This window comes from Impatiens glandulifera, unplaced genomic scaffold (genome assembly GCF_907164915.1).
Source record: "Impatiens glandulifera unplaced genomic scaffold, dImpGla2.1, whole genome shotgun sequence".
NCBI lineage: Eukaryota > Viridiplantae > Streptophyta > Magnoliopsida > Ericales > Balsaminaceae > Impatiens > Impatiens glandulifera.
In genome coordinates this window covers 84864-91009 of record NW_025919420.1, presented here as the reverse complement: position 1 = coordinate 91009, position 6146 = coordinate 84864, and positions in this window count along the sequence as shown.

The window sequence follows — 6146 nt, the reverse complement described above, 5'->3', positions numbered from 1 at the left end:
TTATTAACTTAATTGAACTTAAAATTTTTGTATTTTCAATACTATTATAAAAATCTTGGATTCAACTAGTGTTATGTATATAAATATTATTAACCTTAATGGTTGAGATTTTTTAAATAATTTCAACCTAATCAATTATCATTTTACCCCATTTGATCTTATCATTTTTTTTTATCAATATATATTAATATCCTTTTTATAAAAATTAACGAATTAAACTCCACTTTCTCAAAATTATCACAAATTATGTTTTTATAAAATAATTCACAAATTATTTAAATAATTCATTGCAGTGATTATTCTGAATTTAGCTAACTAATATGAAATGTTTTTCATAATTTTCATCTATTGGACTTAGACAAATCATAATATTCTACAGGAAAAAAATTCTTAAAAGGAAATGCTAAAAAGAAGGCTAGGAGTGTTTGCTGAAAAAATGTTTTAAAAAAATCAAAAATAAATATCAACTTGACATATAAAAACAAATCTTATTTCTTCTAATGGATGATAGGTTTGAGAATATTTTTGTTTATGCTTCAACTTGGTTCATGTTGATGCTAAACTTTTATAAACTTTGACAAATATTTCACAATATGCTATATTACAATATACAATAATCATTTTGAGTGATTAGTAAGAAAATTGTTAATAGGAGAGAGATCGATTGGACTAAATTTATGACAAATTTTTATATAACATATAGTTTAATTTCGTTAAAAGCAGCTGATTGACAAATTTATCACAAAAAATAGATGAAAGGTCGCTTTGAAGAAATAAAAATATATTGCAGAAAATTTGGCATCAAAAACTTGACAGCGATAAACAAAAAAAACTCAATAGAATTAAGTAAAAATAAGTGACAAAAATGAAGAATAAAAAAGGAAAGGTAAGAGATAATTAGAAGTTTACTGAGATTTTATTTACTGATTTTGTTTTTTGGTTTCTGTCTATGATTGACATTTGTTTACTGAGATTAAATATGATTTTGGTTGACATAAATAAAACAATTTGAAACATTGGTGATACAAAACATTTTGTGGGATTTTTTTTGTTGTTGTACATGATCGTTCTAACAAAAATTTAATTTTTTTTTATTAATGTAGTAAAACATGTTATTCAAAAATAATAATTCTTGAATAACTATTAAAAAAAAGGGAAAATGTTTTAATATCTTTCATATTCTTTGGTCTTTCCTCATATTCTATATTCTGGAGATAAAAAATAAAAATAAAATTGATGGACGATTGATACTAATGTTTTTGATAATCTATTCTTATTATAAGGAAACTAATTAATATTAATGATGTAGATGATTATGTTTATTTTATTGAGTTATTAATGAAAAATAATCAAATTGCTATATATTTTTTTCAATTTTATTTTGTAAAGCATTTAATAGTAAAAAAGATTTGGAACAATCCTCTAAGTTAGATAGGGATTTGGAATCTTAACATTTTTTAATTTGTTTCAAGTATAATATATAATATAGAAATGGGTATACAACAAGGAATGCTTTAAATTTTTCCCAGTTGTGATAAGTAAAATATTTGAAGTACTTGTTGATATTTTTATTTCTCAACTTCGTATAATACATCTTAATTTATTTAAATACATCAGTTGATTTATGCCTATTTCCAACTTTGTATTATCTAGTTACTTATCTATTTTTCATACCAAACTTCTTAAATTTTGATGACTAGGGCAAATTCATTGTGGGTAGTATATGATGACGTAAAGGGCTTCTTGAGATGACGTCGATAAATTAAAAAAATTGAATTCAATCCGTTATTATCAAAATCTATCATTTTAATTACTCTCGTATTTTTGTTAATCTCTTTATTTTGGAGGCTTTTTAATTTCACTAGAATGACCAAACATTCGAGATATATATCATGATCCGATCCTAAGTTGGTTTAGGATACATGAATTGAACAAGAAAAATAAAAATCAAACTGCAAATCATCCTTAGAATTTATTTGTGCAGGTCTTTTGTTCTTTCTTCTGTCTAGTTTGCATTAAGACTAATAAAATTAATGTTTCAAATGTCTGATAGAAATATTTAGTGCAACTAGACCCCTAGTAAAAAAAAAGGTCATGTTTTGATTTGTTGAGAAAATTCATTTGCTTGTAGTGTTTTTTTATTCAATTAAATCTTAAAAGATATGAAACTTTAATTAAATGTCTACATTAATAGTTATTAAAAGTATATTAAAATATTAACGAAATTATTTTTCACTCAGTATATATAAGTTGAAGAAGGCTACTTCACATGATTTTTTATTTTGTTTTATTTTATTTTTTTTTTGCTAGAAAATAGTCTTAGGCCTTGTTCGGAGAACAGTTTCCCAAAGTAACCTTGTTTGGCGTTCACTTTCCCAAACTAACCTAGTTTGTTCATTTATTCCCAAACTAACCTAGTTTACTATTCAACTCAATTTTTATTTATTTATTTATTCTTTTTACAATTAAAATTCATTATATATAAAACTAAATTACTTATATTTTGATAAATACTAATAAATTTAAAATATTTTAACTATAATAATTATATAATTATATAATCATAAAAACGTTTTTAAATTTATCAGTTATTTATTAAATATAATAACATTTTTAATTAATATTTTAACCCTAAAAATATGGTAATCTTTTTATTATATTTAATAAATAATTGATAAATTTAAAAATGAAAATATTTAATTATTATATTGTTATGGTTAAAATATTTTAAATTTATTAGTATCCATCAATTATTTATTAGAATTATTTAATATTTATTACACTATATAAATAATAATTGAAATGTAAATATATATATATACATATATTAAAATACAAATAATCAAATTTATAAAAAATAATTATATTTAAATTATATATCAAAATATAAATAATCTAATTTATAAAAATAATAATTTAAAATATATACCAAAATATAAATAATTTAGTTTATATAAATAATAATTTAAAATATATATCAAAATATAAACTTTATATATAATAAATTTTAAACGTAAAAAAAAATTAAAAAAAAATAAAACTGAATTTGAATAGTAAACTAGGTTAGTTTGGGAATGAATGAACAAACTAGGTTACTTTGGGAAAGTGAACGCCAAACAAGGTTACTTTGGGAAACTGTTCCTTGTTCGGATTGGGGTTTTTGAAAAAACCTAGAGAGGGAAAAAAGTAATGATTGGTGATAATTTTGAGGAAGTGATGATTATTTTTGGTAAAAAGACTTAAAGAGTATTGATATATATGAATAAAATAAAAAATAATAATTTAAAATAGAGGGTATTTTGGTTAATAAAATGAGTGATGTGATTGTTTAGAAGTGATTGATGGGAAACTGATTTTGGATGGGTTTTTTTAAAAACCAAAAAGAACAAGGCACTAGTTTAACTGTAAGGCCAATTCAATACCCATATATTTTTTTTTACATTTTTATAGAAACCTAGTGATGCATAATTTACCTAACCCCATAAATCCCATAAATGATGTAGAATCATTTATAGAAAAAAATATGCAATAATTCAAATGTAAGTACTGAATTTCTGCACCATCTTCAGTGACATTTTTTCAGTAAAATTTGTTTTAATTTATAGAAAAAATAATATATATATATATATATATATATATATATGTATATTAACTAAATTTATTTATTTATTTAATTTAAAAAACATTTACTTATCAAAACAAATTAATATATATAAGAATAAAGTAATAACACATGAACAAAAGTCAATTAACAGGAATAAGTAAAATGACACCCAAATTTCATCTAAGTGCCATTGAGAATGAATTAGTATTTTATAAAGTGTTATTTATCTTAATTATTATTGTAGTTAATTTTAAGAAATATAAATTTAAAAATGAACGCATTTTGTTTGTATGTATATTTGATAAAAAGTTGGAAAGTTATACTTCTTTTTTTATATTATTAAAGTTTTTTAAATCAAAATTTTCTATTTCATTTTATCTTTAGAATCTTTAGAACGCAATTAACCTTTTATAAAGTTAAGAAGTTTTGATAATTAAAAGTGACCATAACATCAAATATTCATTTGTAATAAAAAATATCATATATTTGACTAAGTTGAAACGATTACATTTGTAAATTAATTAATGAAAATAAGTTTGAGATAATGAACAAATTATAAGATTAAATAAGAGGTAGTTTGTTTCATAACTTCTAATTGGATTTTTCAAAACACAATAAATGAGACATTGTTGAGATATGAACTTATGAAGGCACCCTATAATGAAATGAGTTAGGTTAGAAAAATTATTGTCTGAGTTGTAGCGAGGTTAATTAATTAGACTATACTATTTTGTTTTTAATATTAGACACCAAATAACATTACTTAGAACACTAGTAAGGGAAATTGGGTCAAAATTTTAACTACATATTGGGTGGACAACAATTTCTTTAATATTTTAATATATACTTTTAATAGTAATTTATGTACGTAAAAAAAATATTAAATGGCATTCTTGAAATGTGAAGCACCATATCAAAGTTGAGGTTTACTATTTTGTTTTTAATATTAGACACGAAATAACATTATATAGAGCACCCATCAGATAGATTTAGCCAATTTTTAAAATATATATTTGGTAAAAAAACAGTACATTTAATTAGAATTATGTACCTTCTAATTAGTGTTTTCCAAAAAACATTAAACTGACATTATTGAAATGTGAAGGCACATGTCACAAAATGAGTTATGTTAGAAAAAAAAAAATGTTTTTAGTTTTGAAAAACAGTAATAGAGAGGTTGATAAAAAATAATAATTAGACATTTGAGTTTACATCCATTTGGTTCATTAATGAAGCATACTAATAGAAAATAAGAATTAAATTGAGTTTCAAATCCATGTGCACATGATGATGTGTCAATAATAATAATAAAGGGTCTATGACAATTGACTGTGACATTTAAATTGCAGATTTCCTTATTTGAGTAAGGTGAGCTGCCTATACATAAAATAAATTTAATAAATGTATTAATGCTCAATTAAATTTATCTAGAGATATCATAAATCTCAATAATGTCATGTGTGCTTGAAGTTAGAGTAAATTGCTAGGCATACCAAATATGATAATTTGTTTTTGCTAATTATATAGAAATTAAGAATTAAATTTTTTAACATGATAATTATTTGTGCTTGAATTTGTTAGAGTAAAATTAGTTTAAAATAAGTTCACAATGTTTTTAAAACTATTCTTTTATGTTACACATTATTATTTGTTGTTTTAATATGTATCTCATGTTAAATATATGATAATATTTTCTTAGTTTGCAAAAGGAAACATCTTGAGTCCTATAATCTATATTTGGGGATAATGTTTGGTTAATTTGTGGATATTTGTTTGACTAAGCTTGTTTGAGCTTGTTGCTATACATTTGTAATCCGACACTGTTTGCGATATACGATCATTTTTCGAATAACATCTACCAATAAGGTTAATATGTATTTATTTGTGTCATTAATAAATGTACATCTTTAACGACAATCGTTGTGTTTATAATGAGATATTATCGTTTGCACTCGTCTCGAACCCTCAAAGATCTAATATCATTTTTTTTTCAAGATTTAATTAGGTCTCCTTCTTCATTTCATGAACATGGTACATTATTCGGGTTGACATGATCATAATAATTATTTTCAAAACAAATTGAGACAGACTCTTAATTAAGAGCTTTTTAAAAATACTTTAAAAGGAAATTACTTTTAATGTTTTGATTAGTTTTGATTTTCTTTATATATATAATTTGAAAAAAAGGTTTAATTTTCATTTTTTAATTGAATGAAAAATGGAAAATGTTGGTTTAAAATTTACTTTTAAGATATCTCAAATATTAAATCAAAATCATAATTAAAATTTCACATTTAAATTATGAGCTTAATTATCAAATATTAATAGATGATTACAAACCCTATGCTAATTCACTCTTTCTCAAAATAAAGCCTAATAGATTTAAATTCACTTAGCCACTAGATAGATTGATAATAAATAGATCGATCGATAGTATAATTTGGTTTATTTTTTTTATTCAAAATTAAAAAAATTATTATATTTTTTTCAAATATCAAATTACTCAATTTATTAATAAAATTATTAAAATATCTTTTTTTTA